Source organism: Stegostoma tigrinum, chromosome 8 (assembly GCF_030684315.1).
Source record: "Stegostoma tigrinum isolate sSteTig4 chromosome 8, sSteTig4.hap1, whole genome shotgun sequence".
Taxonomy (NCBI): Eukaryota; Metazoa; Chordata; class Chondrichthyes; order Orectolobiformes; family Stegostomatidae; genus Stegostoma; species Stegostoma tigrinum.
Window position 1 is genome coordinate 32,346,704 of NC_081361.1, and position 20,680 is coordinate 32,367,383.

A 20,680-nucleotide genomic window follows, 5' to 3' on the forward strand; every position below is an offset into this window, starting at 1 on the left:
ATCAACTGCAGACAGTATCATTTCCTTTTATCATCTTCTCATCCTTACTCCCAATCCCTCCCTGGTAAAATCCTAACGTTGGGTCACTTAAAACTGTTTTCTTTTCTATTCCCTGCTACATCCGTTTTTGCCTTCCTCACCACCTACAGCACACCACAAATATTGATGCAGCTAATGACCTACTCAATCAGACTCTCACCTTCCATATCCTCACCGTGACTCTCCTTTCTAGTTCCCACAGGTTCAAGGGATAAATACTTGACAGCCCATAGTCACCAGCTAGCTCACACTCACTGCCACGTCTGTTTGGACCACTGGTTCCTGCTATTGTTTATTCACATGATTAAACTGGAATGCCATCAGAACCTGTGACTTGCATGATCCCTACATTCGTGCATTTCTAAATTCTCTCTTACCTGCCTGAGCTCACATCAGTAACCAGCCTCTCGTTGCTTTCAACCTATTCTCACTAAACTGATCACACAGCTTTCCCTCCTCCCAAGTACACGTTAATGGTGTTCTCTAAAATTCTGTCTCTCACCCCTGAAAATCCACTGCAACCTCTCCAATCAAAAACAAAGCTTGATCCCACTGTCATTGTAAACTAATCACCCTATCTACAACAAGGTGTAGACCTGATCAACACAGCAGGCCAGGCAGCATTAGAAGGGCAAGAAAGCTGACGTTTTGGGTCTGGACCCTTCTTCAGGAGGAAGGATCCAGACCCGAAACATCAGCTTTCCTGCTCCTCTGATGCTGCGTGGCCTGCTGTGTTCACCCAGCTCAACACCTGGTTATCTCAGACTCCAGCATCAGCAGTTTCTACTATCACTGAACCTACGTGCTGTTGGTTCTGAAGACTATGATTCCTACAGTCGTGCAAGGGTATCAAAGGCAGAAGGGTAAAGCATTAGCGTTGTTTGAGGGATAGTTCTGGGCAAAGTTAAATGAATATTTCTGTAACTGGGAAAATGAAGCCAATGTCATCACCCCTGACGGCCGTGTCAGGCTGCCCTCCATATAAATTTATAGGCATGACAGATGGACAGCATGGAGAGATGACAAAAAGTACTAATTAATGGGAAAAGGATCATCATTGAAACTGAGTAAAAGATGATAAATGGGTACACATGATCTTTAAAACAAGTTTGCAGATAGAAAGTAAATAAAGACAAAAGAGATTTCAGATTTGTGTATTCAATATCGAAGGCAAGAGAATGATAACAAATACATTGGCCAGGCTGTGGTTTTCAGCAACTTATTCTGGAAACGATGTTTAGATTGGGTGTGCCACAAGTACCTAAGGAAATTTAAGTTGTGTTTGCAGGAGGTATGGGCAAAAACATCTAACTGAAGTTACACAGCTTTTAAAAGAGAATCATATAAAGACTCAAAAAAGGAAAATGTTTGCAGGGCTGCCTGGGAACAGCAAGAGATAATTCTTGCAAAGAACTGTACAGGTACATCCTTTAGCATTATCCTATCTAAGTGTTTAAAATCATAACATTTCTTCAGTCAGCACAAGATTCCATCATTCCAGATTTGTTCTAGAAGAGAGAGGCTGAGGTTATGATTTTCTCCAGGGGTAACTGTTAGGACACAAGGTTTTACCAGACAAGCAGATACTGAAACAATGATTTAAAAAGAAGAAATTAAACTGTCAGTAGATACTAAACACCGTTGGCAAGGAACTTAAAAATGGAATTACCATTGATAGCTCCATAACAGAGCCTTTAAAAGACGTGATGCAATGAATTGCTTCAATTGTGCCCCTAGACAGTGAAGCCACTCAACCAAGAAAACACCACAATGGTGTCCAATTCTCTACTCATCCGATGCTCAGTTACATAATTTTCAACAGTAGTTAATGAGCAGAAATCAGAAGGAAATCCTGAGCTGTCCTCCCTGTGATTAGCCCAGGAGTATACAGAAACCAACATTTCTTCCAAAAAAATAGATACAGACATTCGACTAAAGAATGAACCCTTCTTAAATCGGATAACAATCATATCCATTGTGGTGATAAAAATATGAAGCAATACAAACTAAAGTTCTGAAGGCTAGATTTTTTGGTGATTTTTCAGGGCTGTCAAAGCACCAAAAATTCAAAGATGGGCTTTTGTTTTCAACATAAACTAATGATCTAAAATGTTTATATGCCCACTCACACAAATATATTTTTGTACTTTCCCTTTGATTGGAAGACATTGGTAATTACTGTGAAGTACAGCACAATCATGTTATGCAATATCTTAAAACAGTGGTCACTGGAAAAATTAATAGCAACCATCGATGCGAAACCGAATATCAAGACCGACTATGCCCCCCCCACCCCGGTTTTGTTTTGAAAAAGGAAGCCATATCCGCTTACTCATGCGGTTATAAAGCACAACTTGCTCATCCAACGCGTACTAAAATTAACAACCATATATATGCACGCTGCATCCTTCTGAGAAGGCCCAACATAATCACGCTTCCTCTTCCGTAATTATACCTTTCCTCAGGGACAAAGGCATCCTCAAATGGACGAGAACGATAAAACTGAGAGGTTCGCTAAATAGCAACCGAAGTCTCTCATCGAGATACGGATTATAAAACTCATTATTAAAATCAATTCCAAACTCTGCTGCATTGCTGCAGTCTTGTTTGGTGGGGGGGGGGGGGTTGGCAGGTAGGTAGTGTAGGAAAAGGAACGAAACAGAAAGGAAGAAAGGAAATCCTTCTCCCTGCTTTCACCTCGCAGATTATGTAATCTGAAATGCCCCCTTCGGATTTACCAGCCCAGATGTTTTTGCGGGAAGCTGGGTGGAAAAAAAAACGAACGCGCAGAAGAAAACAGACACGTCGGGAACAAAGGCATGGGGTCCCCGCGGAAAGCGAAACAGGCCTCGGCGTGGAGTCGGAACGAAGCGGCCGACGGGGCTGGGACAAAGCAGGCCTGGAGACACAAAGCTGCAGTGCGGCAGCCGCCGGGCCTTCTCTTCCGCCCGCACCCTCGCCGCCGGTAAAGCACAGCCCCGGGGGAAACAACACGGCGAACAAGGCGGGGGGGTGGGGGGGGAGAGAAAGAGTGCAGTGCAGTGCGGATAGGGTAAGAGATCGCCGTGGGGAGGCAAAGAGCTGGCTATCAGGCCTAGCGCCCGGCACCTTCCACCATCCCCCATCTTCCTAAAACACTCGCCTACTTACACTCGGCGCACCCTGGGTCGTCCCGCTTTGGTGATCGGTCCCTCTCTTGTCTCTTCTCCTTTGCCCACAGGCAGAGCGCTGCGTGAAAAAAAATGTGACGGCGAAGAAGCCGGATGTGGCTTAGGCCGGTGCTGAGAAGGGCCGGATTTGGCGATGAAGAAGCTGTCACTCAGTCAGCCCCCCTCCCCTCCTGACAAAGCGCTCCTTCACATCGGCCGCTGCGGCGACTCGCAAAGATGGCGGCCTGCCAGAGACCAGTGCAGAAACGTCAGCGCGCTGTACGTCGGAACTCCCCGGGGGTTGGGCGTATGACGTCACTGCGCCGTTCCCCCTCCCCCCCCAATCACGTCCGCCCCTACAGATGCTGGTGTGCACAAACGTCAGCGCGCTGCGCGTCAGTTTGACGATGCCGGGTGGGGAAGCGATTCGCGTCGTGCGTCGCATCCCCAGCCCGACGGTCTCTAACGTCAGCGCGCTGTGCGTCGGTCTTAACAATGGGTTGGGATGGAAATTACCCGATTCCCAATCGGAATTAAACGTCAACACGCCGAGTCGATGATGCCAAACTGCAGGCCTCCTGATGACGTCATCACACTCTTGTTCCTGTCCTTGCAACAGTGATGGAGGAAGTTTCAAATGCAGATCCAACAAGGAATGATTTTCTCTCTCTTTCTTTCAGTCGTTGTCTCTTTCCGCAGAAAGTTACAATGTTTTGCTTTGAGATAACAAGGTGTGAAGGGTCTAGGCCCGAAACGTCAGCTTTCCTGCTCCTATGATGCTGTTTCGCTTGCTGTGTTCATCCAGCTCGACACCTTGTTATTCTCAGATTCTCCAGTATCTGCAGTTACTGCTATCTCTGAAAAAATATTTTGCTTTGATCATTTTCTTTATTAAATGTTGCTGAAGAACTTTGTTAATCACACTGTGCCTTGCACGCAACTGATCAAGTTCAAAAAATGAAGAAGCAACGTAAACGCTGAGAGGGCTGATTGGTTTGCAATTGGACTACCACTTTTACATGATCTTTATTGTTTAGACTCTTTTTAAAAGCAAGGTCCAATATTCAAAGGAAAAAAAGTGCAGAGGCCAGAAATCTGAAATAACAGAAAATGACAGAAATGGTCAGCAGGTCAGTGCAGAATCTTTTGAGAGAGTTAACCTTTCAGTTTGGAAATCTTCCATTGAAATTACATACAAACATGAACACGGAAGGAGAGTGGATCATTCGGACTAGGATACTGCTCTGCCATTCAATAAGATCATAGCTGATCTGATCTTAATCTTAGCTGTACATTCCTGCATATCTCCAATAATCTTTCATCGCCTTGATAATTGAAAATCAAATTACTTCCTCCTTAAAGATATTTAAAGATTCTGCATCCATTGCCTTTTGAGGAAGGGAATTCCAAATCACACAACCCTTGAAGAAAAAGGTGTTTCCTCATCTCTGTTTTAAATGTGCGCCCTCTTATTTTTAAACTGTGACCCCAAGCACTAGATTCTCCCCCAAGAGCAAACATCCTTTGAATGTCCATCCAGTCTTACGTGTTTTAGCTAAGTCACCTCTGACCCTTCTGAATTCCAAAGGACGCTTCAGCTTGTGTGTGGGAGCTCACAGCAGGGGAGCAGCTAAGTGGCTTTTTAAAGTGTAACCTTACTGGTTTTGTAAATCTACAATAGTGGGTAGAGTAATGTTTATTAGTTATATGTGTTATTGAGAAATGTCTCTTGATTAAACTTTTAAAGTATAAAAACATAGGTACTAAGCTAACCTGGAACAGTATTTCTAGAGCAGTAAGTCTGTGCTCTTTTCTGGATCCGTAGATTGTTACAATGCAAAAATGGCCTTCAGTAAAGTGATGTGCTCCTCCTGTTGGGACGTTAGGGAGAGTTTCCATGTTACTAATGATTACGTCTGCAGGAAGTGTGTTTGGTTCTAATGGATTGGTTGGAGCAGCAGTTAGAGGCAATGAGGAATTTCCAAGAGCTAGGGGTGTGTTGGATGGCAGGTGCAGGGAGGGAGATAAATCAAAGGTACACTTAGGTAGATGGGTGACCTCCAGGAAAGGTACGAGAGGGAGGCAGGTAGTATAGGAGTCACCTGTGGCTATTTCCATCTCAAACAACTATGCTGTTTTGGAAAATGTAGGGTGTGATGGACACTCAAGGGAATGCAGCACTGACAGCCAAGTTTCTGGTACTGGGACTGCCTCTAATGTAACAAGGGCTATGCCAGGTTCCATGCAATCGATTGTGATAGGGGGCTCTCCAATTAGAGGCACAGACAAACTATTCTGCGGCTGACAGTGAGACATCAAAATGGTGTGTTCCCTCCCTGGAGCCAAGATCAAAGATATGTCAGAGAGAGTGCAGAATATTCTCAAAAGGGAGAAGGACCACTAGGAGGTCGTTGTACACATTGGAATTAACGATGTAGGAAGTGAAAAGGATGAGATTCTGAGGAGAGAATGCAGGAAGTTAGGCAGGAATTTAAAAGCTGGTCCTTAAGGGCGGTAATATCTGGATTTGTCCCAGTGCCTCAAGCTAGTGAGGGTAGGAATAAGAGGATTAAACAGATGAATGGTGGCTGAGAGCTGGTGCAGGGGAGAAGGATTCACATTTTTGGATAATTGGAATCTCTTCGGGGTAGAAGTGATCTGTATAGTAAGGACAGGTTGCATCTGAATTTGAAGACGACTAATATACTGTTGGGAGATTAGGTAGAGCTCCTTGGGAGGATTTAAACTAGTGAAGGGAGTGGGGTGTTGGGTGTGGAAAGGGAGTTGGGGAGGAGGGCAGCGGTGACCCAAGCAGATAGTCAGAAATGTGATTAGCCTGAGACTGATACAGTTGGGGAAAAGAATAGTCAAACAGACAAGGCAGACAGGAACAAAGTAGAAATTGAGGTATGACTGCTGTATTAAATTGCATTTATTTCAAAGCAACAGGTAAGGCAGATGATCTCAGATCATAGGACTGGGATATCATAGCAATTACAGAGACGTAGCTCAGGGATGGACAGGACTGGCAACTTAATGGTCCAGGATATAGATGCTAGAGGAAGGATTGAAAGGTGGGCAAGAGTGGGATCCATAATGGCTGTATTTAGGGAGGATATTCCTGGGAATACATCCAGGGAGGCTATTTGGGAAGAACTCAGAAATAAAAAAGGGATGATCACCTTATTGGGATTGTACTAAAGACCACCCAATAGTCAGTGTGAAATTGAGAAACAAATTTGTAAGGAAATCTCAATTATCTGTAAGAATAAAAGTTGATTATTGTAGGGGATTTTAACTTTCCAAACATAAACTGGGATTGCCATAGTGTTAAGGGCTTGAATGGAAATGAGTTTGTTAAGTCTGTACAAGAAAATGTTCTTATTCAGAATGTAGATATACATACAAGAGAAGGTGAAAAACTTGCCCTACTGTTGGGAAATAAGGCAAGACAGTTGACTGAAGTGTTAGATGGGGAGTACTTTGTGACCAATGACCATAACTCTATTGGCTTTAAAATAGTGATTGGAGGAAGGCCAATTTTGATGGTATTGGACAAGAACTTTCAAAAGTTGATTGGGGGTAGATGTTCGCAGGTAAAGGGACTGGTGGAAAATGGGAAGCCTTCAAAAATGAGATAATGAGAGTCCAGAGACAGTATGTTCCTGGTAGGGTGAAAGGCAAGGCTGGTAGGTGTAGGGAATGCTGGATGACGACAGAAATTGAGGTTTTGCTCAAGAATAAGAAGGAAGCTTATATCAGGTATAGACAGTGGAAATCGAGTGATTCTCTAGAAGAGTATAAATGCAGTACAAGTATCCTTAAGAGGGAAATCAAGAGGACAAAAAGGGGACATAAGATAGTGTGGCAAATAAGGTTAAGGAGAATCCAAAGAGATTCTACAATTACGTTAAGGCCAAAAGAGTAATTAGAGAGAGAATAGCGCATCTTAAAGATCATGAAAGCCACCAGTATGTGGAACCACAGGAGATGGGTGAGATACTAAATGAGTATTTTGCGTCAGTGTTTGCTGTGGTGAAGGATATGGAAGCTAGATAACATGAGGAAATAGTGACATCCTGAAAAATGTTCATATTTCAGAGGAGGAGGTGCTGAACATCTTAAAATGCATAAAGGTGGATAAATCCCTAGTACCTGATCAGGTGTACACCAGAATTCTGTGGGAAGCAAGGGAAGAGATTGCTGGACCCTTTGCTGAGATATCTGTGTCATCAATAACCACAGGTGAAGTGACAGCAGACTGGTGGTTGGCTAATGTGGTGCCACTATTTAAGAAAGGTGGTAAGGAAAAGCCAGAGAACTATAGACTGGTGAGTCTGACATCAGTGGTGGGCAAATTGTTGGCGAGAATCCTGAGGAACCGCGTTTATATGTATTTGGAAAGGCAAGGACTGATTAGGGATTGTCAACGTGACTTTGTGCATGAGACATCATGTTTCAGTAACTTGATTGAATTTTTTGAAGAAGTAACAAAAATATTGGATGAGGGCAGAGCAGTGGACTTCAGTAAGGCCCGACAATGTTCTTCACGGTAGACTGGTTGGGAACGTTAGGTCACACGGAATAGAGGGAGAACTAGCTATCTGAATCCAGAACTAGCTTGAAGGTAGAAGACAGAGGGTTGTAGTGGAGGGTTGCTTTTCAAACTGGAAGCCTGTGACTGTCTGTGTGCCACAAGAATTGGTGCTGGGTCCACTGCTTTCAGTCATTTATGTAAATGGTTTGGATGTGAACGTTGGAGGTATAGTCAGTCAGTTTGCAAATGACACCAAAATTAGAGGTGTAGTGCACAGTGAAGAAGGTTACCTCAGAATACAATGGGACCTTGATAAGATGGGCCAATGGACCGAGGAGTGGCAGATGGAGTTTACTTTAGATAAATGTAAGGTTGTGCATTTTGGAAAGGCAAATCGGGACAGGACTTATACCCTTAATGGTAAGGTCCTGGGGCATGTTGTTGAACAAAGAAACCTTAGAGTGCAGGTTCATAGTTCCTTGAAAGTGGAGTCACAGATACATAGGATAGTGAAGAAAGCGTTTGATATACTAGCTTTTATTGGTCAGTACATTGACCAGGAGTTGGGAGGTCATGTTTTAGCTGTACAGGACATTGGTTAGGTCACTATTGGAACGCTGCATTCACTTCTGGTCTCCCTGCTATCGGAAGGATGTTGTGAAACTTGAAAGGGTTCAGAAAATGTTTACAAGGATGTTGTCATGGTTAGAAGGTTTGAGCTATTTGGAGAGTTCTGAATAGACTGGGGCTGTTTTCTCTGGACTATTGGAGACTGAGGGGTGACCTTATAGAAGTTTATAAAATCATGAGGAGCACGGATAGGTTAAATAGACAAGATCTTTCCCCAGTCTGGGGGGTGCACAAAACTAGAGGGCATTGGTTCAAGGTGAGAGGGGAAAGATTTAAAAGGGACCTAAGGGGCAACATTTTCACACAGAGGGTGGTGAGTGTATGGAGTGAGCTGCCAGAGGAAGTGGTGGAGGCTGGTACAGTTACAACATTGAAAAGGCATCTGGATGGGTACATGAATAGGAAGGGCAAATGCTGGCAAATGAGGCTAGATTAATTCAGGATATCTGGTGGGCATGGACGATTTGGACCGAAGAGTCTGTTTCCATGCTGTATATCTCTGTGACTCTATGACTCTATCTGCAAAAGGCTCTACTTTAAAAAAAAACCTGATGAATTTCTGAGGAGAATTTTAATAACATGGATGGATAAATTAAAACAATATTATAGGAAATGATCAATCCTAACACTTCTTAAAAAAACTTACTGCCTAATACCAGGTTTCAGTTTGCATCCCAAAACATAATTACCAAAATCTGTCTAATTGCAAATGACAAAGTCACAGGCTAACCTACCGGGTATTACACTCTATTTTGGAGACTACACATGGAATACATCTGCTCGGACTGGTTCAGGATTTCTCATGCATTTGTGTCCTTAGTTAATTGCATATTCATTCAAGGGGAAAGTTCCAAATTTTGGACAGGTGGTCAGAATGTTCTGCTCCCAGCCAGGAGCTTCCAAGTTCCAAATTTTAGGCACCATATTTTAAAGGCATTCAGACACCACCCAGGAGCATCACTCAATATTTGCTCACTACCCATCTACCCATCACCCCTGGAGATGTCATAGACCAAGCAAAAGGTACAGCCACAGTTCAGTGACACCTCAATAAAATCCTCTAGAGGATAAGAAGTCATTTTTCTATGAGTTCATTCCAAATGACCAAGACCACTTGGACAGAAGTACCTACAGAGGTCAGCACTCATGGGTGGGTTAACAATGACTGGTTCCAGTGGAGCAAAAAATGAATGACTTGCTGACACTGCCTGACTATGTACTATTTTCTACTCAATGTTCCAGGTCCTATATCTGTGAGTTAGCATTTGTAAACTTGCTATTGCACACAACTGACATTCAGAACTGGTATGGAGGCATCTCCATCAAGTGACTTGTGCAATCAACAAATGTCACTTCACTGCAGCTACTTATGTAGCACTATTTGCACCACAGCTGTCACGCATTGGCCTGTGTTCACACTTCAACATCAAAGGAGCTAGAACACTCATAAATCATCAGCTCACTTTTACCTTTCACAGCTATGAGACGCACGTGAATATCTGACAGCCTTTCACCAAAGGCTTGCATGGGAGTAGGCCATCATCAGAAACAAGGCATCTTAGGTGCACACATCATATAATGCTTTGTTGATGAGCATCGACTTAAACTCTTTGATGATAATTAACCATCTTTCAATCAGAAATTTAGCTCCTCATTTCTTCCATACCATATTCCTCTTACTACTCAGCACATGGACAATCACAGCTCTGATGATTGACACCTCTATCTATACCCAAAGGACTTATACACCTATGTTGGTCTCTTTTAATGCTTCTCTCCTTATGCGGGAGAGGAACTTGCAAAACCAGTGCGGACATGCACAGTGAGGTGGGAGTGGGGTAATACCTGACGTATGGCCCTTCACCCCCTTCAAGGAGCAGGCTGCTGAGCTAGCAGGTGAGCAAGGCAAATGTGCCTGTACTGAGAGAAACATTAGACATTACAGCCACACAGTGAGAATATCTGCAAGCAGCTACTCCCAGCTACATATTCAAACAAGTCTGAACAAATCCTTGTGTAAGAGTAAATGACTTGCAACACTATCACATCTTTATTTTCTTCTATGCAGCCTCTGTATCCCATCAAAAGAAAAAAACCTCCAGTCCCTAATTCCATCTTTACTAGTGTTCTCTGAGGAGCAATAGCTGGGACCTTCAGAGGATGCACCATCAAGACCTTCCTTACTACATTCTTACAGGGCAAAGACATTCACCTTGGCAGGTAATCTACCTAGATTAGGCTGGGACCATATTCCGGTGAGCAACATAGGCTTGCAACTAGAGGAGAAAGAGATTTTCTGTAACACTGATCCTGACCCTTAACCCCAGTCCCTGCTGAGCTCAGTACATCCCTGGACTCGACGAATAATGAACTGGTGAGATGCTTAGACAAGAGGAATATCTGGCAGAAACCATGCACAGAATGGAGCAAAGGACAGAGGAATTATTAAAAAAATCAAGAATTATAGAATCCTACAACGGGGAAACAGGCCATTCAGCCCAATAAATCCACACGGACTCTCTGAAGACCATACCACTCAGACTTACCCCCCTACCCTACTTTTCCTATAGCTTATCCATCTAACCTGCACATCTCTGGATGCTATGGGAAATTTAGCATGCCAATCTATATATCTACACTCTTTGGGCTGTGGGAAGAAACCAAAGCACCCAGAGGAAACCCACACAGATATGGGGAGAAATGTGCAAACTCCACATGGACAGTTGCCTTAGGATGGAATTGAACCTGGGCCTTTGGCACTGTGAAGCAGCAGTGCTAGGCATTGAGCCACCCTGCTGCCCCAAATCTGTCCAAGTTCTGTCTGATGTTATCGTTCCCTCCATGGACCCCATACAGCTGTTGTGGAGAGTAAGGGATCTTTACTACATCACTTGTGCCATGGATGTATTCATCACTGACTTGACAAGAGGGGCCCAGAGGATCTTCACCTCTTTCTAGGACGCCCATCCCTTCCAGCTGTAAAGGAGGTGACTTTGCATACTAATAGGGAAGAGGAGCAAGACCCAGGCAGCCAGCGGTTGTTATCTCAGGATACTCTAGATGAACCACACTGCACGACCTCACCCTGGAGGAGCTCCATCAGGTTGAGGCCAAGTAGATGCACCACTGCTAGAGATGTCCAGCAGATCAGAGCACTCTGGGCCTCAGAGGACAACTGCCAAAAACATCTGAGGCAAGATGTAAAGCAGTAAGCAGGTTTTCCTCAGGCTTAGCCAGTGGCACCAGGGCATAGCAGTGGGAAAAGATGAAAGAGCACTGAAGTTGCTTTGCATGAACAGGTGTCAACCTTTTGTACAATTTGATACAATACAGGACTTTGTGCGGGACTTTGACGGTCCTGTGATCTCTTTCAACCTGTTAAGCCTCCTGATTATTTATGTTTTCCTTGTTGACTGCCTTTGACGGGTGCTGATCATCTTAGAAGCTCACATGTGCAACAATGCAAGCCCCCACCGCTGAAGCTGTCATTCACTTCTGTCTTCTCAGAAAAAGATGCCATCTGGAGAACAGGAATTTAAGTTAGTTAGTGGGTTTCTGAAATTAATCCGCACTGTTTATTGCCTCCACACCAAAGACTTGATTCATACAAGTACAACCCCCTATGTAATCCTACATATCTCCATACTGATGCTCTGGCCAGAAAGTTGAACAGGAGGTTATTTGTGCAAAGGGAACAAATTTGTTTACAATTTACAAACAAAGCATTTTAAAAGTAATCAACCAAGCTTCCCCATGAGGGCAGGAATGCTGCTTTGTCAGAATTGGCTCAAAGCTCTGATTGTCCCCTTGTGGTAATGCAAAGTCATTCAGCCTCAAATCCAGCCTCAATTAGGTTCACCCAATCCTATCTGCATGGTTACAGTACTCCCTGGCTTCTTCAGCATCCCGCATCACAAGCACTGGCTTCCCCAGTATCTCTATTAGACTTCCTTTCTTCCTCCTTTTAGGAGACAGATGGCTAAACCATCTCCCTCTCTGCTAAGTTCTCACCCAGGCTGTGCAGAGAGTAGCAAATAATTACGATCTTGAACACCCTGTCCGGTAAATGTTGGAATGGTCCTCCTGAGCAATGGATGAGCCTTTCGGCAAACCAATTATCTGTTCAATGATGACTCCAGTTGGTGCACAAACAGCATTGCAGTACTATTCAACATCTGTCTGAGGGTTGCACACTGTGTCTTCGAAGGGTATTCTTTATCAGCCATGAGCCAGCCCTGGAGATGTTGCAATGGGCCAAACAAAAGGGAGTTTTGCAAAGTGTAAACATCAGGAGGTCCCTGGAGAGTGGGCATTCTCCTGCAGGAATTGCTACCTGTGGTCACAAGCTGGACATTGAGGAACTGAAATTCCATCCTGCTCAGGGATCTGGCCACCAACGCTGTCTTTCACATGCACCTGCAACATTTTCGGTGCACCCTCATGTGGTAGACTGCTCAAGGACACTGAAGACCCTAGTTCCCCTCTTCATGTGGTCCCTGTTTCTCCACAGCTATAGCTCTGTAAATGTCATGCCTCTAATTTTGTTGGTGTTGTTGATCTCTTTTTCTACTCCTCATTCTTCTTCTTAAACTTGGTAATGTAATATAGCTGCTGGTTAAGTTGGTCAAACATCTGGCATAGAAGTACTGGGCTATGAAAAAAAATAACAGAAATGAAATGTGCATTTTCCATTTGAAATTTTCACATAGCAAATCTACCTTGTAGGCCATTGTCCTTGGCTGTCCTCTGTCTACACAGAGACATACTTCCTCATGACCCATGAGTGGTCTTTACCTTTATGATGCTGCCATTGTCATGTGGCAGCACAGTGCCTCAGTGGTTAACACTGCTACCTCACAGTGGAAGTGACCCAGGTTTGATTCCAGCCTTGGGTGACTGTCTATGTAGAGTTTGCACATTCTCCCCATGTATGCAGGGGTTTCATCTGGGTTCTCCAGCTTCCTTCCATAGTGCCCAGCAATGTGCAGGCTCAGTGTTACAGGGATGGGTAGGATGGTCAGTGTGGATTTGATGGGCTGAATGGCCTGCTTCCACACTACAGGAATTCTATCAATATTTTGTAGCCTAGATCTTTACGTTGCTCTCTATGCATGTGGCAATTAGTTCAATATGACTCAGGTACTCTTACATTTATACACTATCAGACAGGAATTGATCAGCCAATCCATCAAACCTCTTCCATCCGTGTTTAAGGTAATTTTGGGACATTACCACCACTAGCAATGTCACTTCAAGAAGAGCAAACAAAAACTGTTGGAAATTCCTATAGAATACCACATATGAACTCCAGGAAACTGTAGAGAGTCAGTCACCAAAACCCACTTACCACTCTCATTATTTAGATCCTTTCCGATGACTTATACATGGCTAATGCCAACAACTTCTTGTGAGAGATGACATCTCCATGAAATGCTAATCTAGTTCTATATATTTCTAACCTAAATTTCCCAATACCCTTTAACCTATTTCGCTGAAATATCCTATGAACTGACCACTGCTTTCAAACTTTTAACAGCCTAATCTAAATTCCTCAAAGACTCACTCCTCTCTTTTAAAGTAAACACCACAGCTCTTTTCTTGTAGTCCACTTCCACCCCAACCTCAAGTTCACCTGGGCCACCTCCAACACATCACTCACCTGCCTGGACCTCTCAGTCTCCATCTCAGGCAACCAGCTAGAAACTGATGTCCACTTCAAGCCCACTGACTCCCACAGCTACCTAGAATACACCTCCTCCCACCCCCCACCCTGCAAAAATTCCATCCCCTATTCCCAATTCCTTCGCCTCCGCTGCATCTGCTCCCAGGATGAGGCATTCCACTCCCGCACATCCCAAATGTCCGCGTTCTTCAAGGACTGCAACTTCCTCCCCCCACCCCCGGCAGTGGTTGAGAACGTCCTTGACCGTGTCTCCCGCATTTCCCGCAACACATCCCTCACACCCCGCCCCCGCAATAACCGGTCTAAGAGAATCCCCCTCGTCCTCACATACCACCCCACCAACCTCTGGATACAATGCATCATCCTCCGACACTTCCGCCATCTACAATCCGACCCCACCACCCAAGACATTTTTTCCATCCCCACCCTTGTCTGCCTTCCGGAGAGACCACTCTCTCCGTGACTCCCTTGTCCGCTCCACACTCCCCTCCCACCCCACCACACCTGGCACCTTCCCCTGCAACCGCAGGAAGTGCTACACTTGCCCCCACACCTCCTCCCTCACCCCCATCCCAGGCCCCAAGATGACTTTCCATATTAAGCAGAGGTTCACCTGCACATCTGCCAATGTAGTATACTGTATCCATTGTACCCAGTGTGGCTACCTCTACATTGGGGAAACCAAGCTGTGGCTTGGGGACTGCTTTGCAGAACACCTCTGCTTGGTTCGCAATAAACAACTGCACCTCCCAGTCGTGAACCATTTTAACTCCCCCTCCCATTCCTCAGACGACATGTCCATCATGGGCCTCCTGCAGTGCCACAATGATGCCACCCGAAGGTTGCAGGAACAGCAACTCATATTCCGCTTGGGAACCCTGCAGCCCAATGGTATCAATGTGGACTTCACAAGCGTCAAAATCTCCTCTTCCCCCTCTGCATCCTAAAACCAGCCCAGTTCGTCCCCTCCCCCCACTGCATCCCAAAACCAGCCCAGCTTGTCCCCGCCTCCCTAACCTGTTCTTCCTCTCACCTATCCCCCCCTCCCACCTCAAGCTGCACCTCCATTTCCCACCTAACAACGTCATCCTGCCTCCTTGACCTGTCCATCCTCCCCGGACTGATCTATCCCCTCCTCACCTCCCCCCCCATACTCTCCTCTCCACCTATCTTCTCCTCTATCCATCTTCGGTCCACCTCTCCCTGTCTCCCTATTTATTTCAGAACCGTCTCCCTATCCCCCCCTCTTTGATGAAGGGTCTAGGCCCGAAATGTCAGCTTTTGTGCTCCTGAGATGCTGCTTGGCCTGCTGCGCTCATCCAGCTTCACACTTTGTTGTCTCAGCTCTTTTCTTGTAACTAGGTGCATCTGAAATCAACGTAGCAGGCTATGTTTAAACTTTATCCAGGACCTCGACATCCCTAATTTGCCAAGTATTCATTGACGATTTTAAAAAAAGACAGAAAAATTCCTTCTAATTTCCCTTCATTGTCATCATGTGTTGCACTTTGAACTTCTTTTATTCTGTTGTGTGGCCACACGCACAGATTCTTGTGCATGGGATGTTAGTCTGCTGCAGGTAAATTCTGGATTGGTGCCACCCACGATGCACAGTAGAAAGAACATTACAGCCTTTCCCCACATAATGATTCTATGGATAGATGCTGCACTTATCCAAAGGTTGCAGGTTCAGTTCTCCTGTCCAGCTGGTCCATGCTGTAGTATGACTGAGATCTCTACATTGGGTTTTGGAAATGTGAGTTATTAAGATAGCACAGAAATGAGACAATACAATGGAGTATAACTGAAATAGATGGAGTATTTCAGCAGCGTAATCAAATACAAGCATTTTAACTAATTTGTCTAATTGTTTTGTATTTTTAAAGCATAAAAATGTATCCCAACGATTACATATTATTTATGGTGTTGACAGTTATGATTCCACATTAATGTTAGCTTATTGGGAGATTTTGTAAGTCACTGGTATTCAATTGCCATCACCAAAAGTAGTATTCGATCTGTATCAGCTCTCCATCCTGCCTTCTATATTAGCTGATATTGTTAGAGGTTGCCTGTCTTCAGGTACTGTCTGTCTTTCCTTCAAATCTGCTGTTATCAGCCCCTTATCAAAATGCTAACCCTTGTACCTTGCAAACCTCTGCTTCATCTGCAGTCCTTCCTTTCCTCTGGAGTGATTTTGAACATGCCGTGGATTCCTACATCTGTGCACATCTTTCTTGGAACTCTGTGTTTCAGTCCCACCAATCAGTTATGCTCCTGTCACATGGTTCAAATGAAAGCTACAAATGCCATCCCTTGCTGCTGTACAGACAACTATCTCTCTACAGTGTTCAAGGCCATGCCATTTCCTTCTGACATTTTTCCAGCGCAGACGAGTGCAGTCACCTGATTCCATTCCATTGTAGACAAGGTTTCTCTTGCTCACTTTCACATGGCTGTCTCTGATGCGCTCTAGGACTGCTGTTTTTCTATTCCTCAGATTCCTCGGGTATCCCATTCCGTTTAAGGTGTGTTTTAATACTGTGTTTTCATTTTAGTTTGCTTTGCTCGTGTAAAGCAGTTTCAATCCTCATTCTATCGTAGTGCCTGTGCATGCACTTTCCTTTTTCTAAACCAGCTCGCACTCTGCTTACCACCTCCCCCAACTCCCATATTCCCTTCTTCCTCCAACCCTCTCACTTTCCTTTGTTGTCCCTCCCACCTGCCACTTTTCTCCTTCCCTGAACATCTCACTTACTGCAGGCCTCTCTGACCCTCCTGCATGCTGCCTCTCCTGACACAACCTCCCACCGAAACCGGCTACTCACTGCTGTCCCCCCCTCAGTGGCGAGCAGGAGGGAATGAGTAAGGGAACAGTTGGCTCAGGGAGTGGGAGGAAAGAGGTATGAGAAGCAAGAGTCATTGGACGTGGTAAGCGGTAGGTGGTGAGCAAGAATGGAGGGAGAGGAAGGTCGCAAGTGGAAAGGTCACGGAAGGGATTAGGTGGTCAGTAGGCAGGGAGCAAGAGGTAAGCAGAAAGAGTTAGTAAGGGGACTTTTGGGCTAGTTCAGCTGATGGAAGCCAATGGGTTTTAATGTAAAAATCACAGGTCAGGAACGTAACCCACATTATGACATGTTTCGTTATAAAATTTCTAGACTGGCCTGACTCTTTTGGGAACACATTAGGAGTGCGAAGTGAGCAATAGCTGCACATTCTCTCCTTGACAACCTCATCCAAAAACACAGATCAGGTTCTACACACAAACTGAAGATAACCATCTTCACTGCCCCCCTTTCGACCTCTCCAGCCTCTGAAATTATCAGACTGTTTGTTCGACATCCAGATCTGTGTAAGCATAATGTCCTTTAATTAAATATTGGAAGGACTGAAGCCTTTCAATTATTCTGATGACAAATTTGTGCAAGTGAATGAGTATTTGGTGGGCTAAAATCTTGCCCATTGTCTTTCCTCCCCACCGCAACTCAGTTCCCTAACTTCCAGCTCCATTCCTCTTCTGGTAATGGTCTGAAGCATGTGCAAGCTTGGTGTTATATTTGCTCTGAAGATGAGCTGTCAACTATGTTTCCATAGCATAATTTGACTGTCATTTTCGCATCGTAACACTATCCCATTTCACACCATCTCCCTTCATCTGCCGCTGGACCCTCATCCATATCTTTCCTACCTCACACTTGATCATTCCAATGCTTCTCTGAGTGACCCCCAACTTCTGCCCTCTGTGAACTCATCCAAAGTTCTGCTGCCAGTATCTTAACACCTAAAAAATCCTGTTCACACATATCACCTCATCACGCTGACAATAACATGGCTTCCAATTAATCAAAGCCTTGATTTTGAAAATCCTCAATGAGCACACCTTCCCCACTTCTGTCAACTCCTCTAGCCCCCAAACCTTCAAAGATATCTGCACTCTATCTACATTGAATTCTAGTCATAGAATCCCCACATCAAGTTCACATCAATCCTCCAAACAGCATTCCAATCATACCCATCCTATCCCTGTAATCCTGTATTTCCCACAGCTAACCCACCTGGCCTGCATATCCCTGGACACAATGGGCAATTTAGCATGGCCAATCTATCTAACCTGTACATCTTTGGACCGAGGGAGCACCTGGTCGAAACCCCAGCCGACATGGGGAGAAGGTGCAAACTCCATGCAGACACTTGCCCAAAGTTGGAATCACTGAGCCACTGTGCCGCCCTAGTCTTCTGGACATCACCCCCGCACCTCCCCCCGCCACTCCCCACCCACCAATCACTGCACCGTCAATGACTGGAATTCTCTCCCTAAATCTTTAAGATCCTGATTGAAATTTACATTGTTGACCACAGCCCTAACATTCATCTGCTTGTGTGGCTCAATGTCAAATTTTCTTCGATTGCATTCTTGATATGTGCTTTGGAATGTTGAACTCATTAATGACGCCATTGTACCTCAGAGTTTTGTTGTTGTAGATGTCAGCCATGTCAAAAAGTTCTGTACTTAGTATCTTGCCACAAGCAGTAAGAAACAAGTCGCAACGGCTCCTTGCCAACCTTCATGCTCGAACCTGCTGACATCCAGTAGGAAGGCAGGTAGGTACTGCATTGTTTTTTTGATATGCTTTAAAAATGTAAAGAGTAAACAATAAGTACTGAGAACTATGCAATGTATGTGCCTGCAGTATCTTGTCTACACAGCTGAAGGTGGCTCCTTGCCTGTAATTTTTTTTCAATAGAGAGCAATAAGGAAGTCAGGGTGCAAATGAAAAACAAGTACAGTATTTACGTCATTGTAAAATCCTCTTCAAAATAATACCTGTTAGGTAAGACTACTCATCATAAAGCTTAATATGCTTGAAAGGATTATAGCATTGGAGCTGTTACATTACTGTGCTGCTCAGACATAATTATATTCCAAATGTGTGTTATTTTCATACAGCGCTCCTCTTTTTAATATTAATACATCAAAACATCCATTTCTAAGTGCTGAAAATTCCTACTTGAATGTCCACCATACTAGAAGCATGCTTCAAATAACTGGTTTCAAATAAAATTACTCTAAAAATGTACCTCTTTGTAACATGGTGAAACCTTCTTTGCTAAACACCCATAAAGGCAGGTGATAGCATTGACCTGCTGTCAGAACTTCAAAATTCAAGGAGTGAAAGCATAAATGATTGTCTCATGACAAAGCATCAATGGATCATCTGGCAAGGACAGGAGCATAATGCTTTGGGTATGTTTCTCCTTCATAAGAAACTCCTTCATCAGAAACTTCTTCAGCTGGAACTTTTGCATCCAGACAACAACAGTGGGGCTGCCAGAACTCTACAATTATCCTAGCCGAAGTTAAAGATTAATCTGTTGCCCTCTTCTGTTTGGCACCCATCAAGGAGAGGAAAATAATAGAAGTTTTTTAAAGGTTTTCATTACTTTCCCTTCAAACATTTTTATTTACTGATAGTTCTGAGTATTAAAGAAATTGTAGAGAAGAGGAGAAAAGACTGTTTTAATTGGTGGTGTAATTTAGTGTTGGAGGTCACTAACTTCATTTTGGTAAATACATTATTTCTATTTTTTTAAACAAAAATCTATTGCATTCTAGGTAGAACTGAGCAGAGTCGTGGAAAGACTCAGGCAATTGACTCTTGCATAGCCTAACTCAGGCTGCCATTTTTTTCGTCGATAAAGGTACCCAAGGTAAATCTTAAATAGGCAGCAACTACTTAAGGGCCTTCTACTCTGCCATTATTTTGAAAAAAAATAGTGAACTGGGAATAAATTCAGTGCTGAGAATTGACAAACAGGATATATTGGAATGGTTAGCTATGCTTAAAGTGGATCAGTCACCGAACCGGGATGCTGTCTTCCAAGGAAGAAGTTGTATCAGACTCAACACAACTTTGTTTTAATCTAGACAGATGCTGCGGCACCTGCTGAGTTTCCAGAGCACCTTCTGTTTTTTAGCAATTAACACTATTCAGTAGTGAACTTATATTCTGAACTACAGATAAATTTCCTCTGTTTATCTTTTGAAACAACTTAAAAAAAATCCCCCATCACAATTATATTTAACCCATCCCTAAACTGAATAATTTATCTTCCCAGAACCAGTCCAAAGATCTTCTGCTTCCTTTTCCCTTTCCAAGGCAGATAATGTCTTGGCCCCAGACTGATTTTCAGGCTGAAGACTACTGTGGAGATTCCTCCCTTTCATGAAAATCAGACGAATCTTCCAACATTGTTTAAATCTTCACAAACTTAGTCTCTTCAATCTGAGCACAAGCTCTACTCTCATGACGCATGTTGAGTTAGAAAGGCAGCATTTTCACCACTTAAGATGCAGGGCTGACTGCCTGTTTCTCTCTGCTGTCTTGTTTTCTCTCTTCTTCTCTGTTTATCCCCAGGCATGATGGAATTCAGCTCGTGACGTAGAGTATTGGCAGAATAGTGCTACGTTTACTTGAGATGATCAATAGAGTCGTTGCTTATTGATTCATTCAAAAGGTGTTGCTTCAGCCATGTGATGGTCTCTCATTACTGCACTGTAATGTTAATCTAGACCATAAGCTTTGGGTTGTGACTTGAACCCACAGCCTTTTGATTCAAAGATGAGTGTGTTTACACCTAAGC

At 44.0% G+C, this 20,680-nt stretch overlaps 1 protein-coding gene across 7 annotated transcripts in view; it reads right to left on the reverse strand.

Annotated features, from left to right (window-relative positions):
• Nucleotides 1–3,428, reverse strand: part of prrc2c (proline-rich coiled-coil 2C) — an 83,860-nt gene extending 80,432 nt beyond the window's left edge. For all 7 annotated transcript variants that reach the window (XM_048539434.2, XM_059647775.1, XM_059647772.1 and 4 more), the window contains exon 1: nt 3,190–3,428. The gene's annotated coding sequence lies outside the window, so the exon portion shown is untranslated. The remainder of the gene's footprint in view (nt 1–3,189) is intronic.
• Between the last annotated feature and the right edge of the window lie 17,252 nt (nt 3,429–20,680).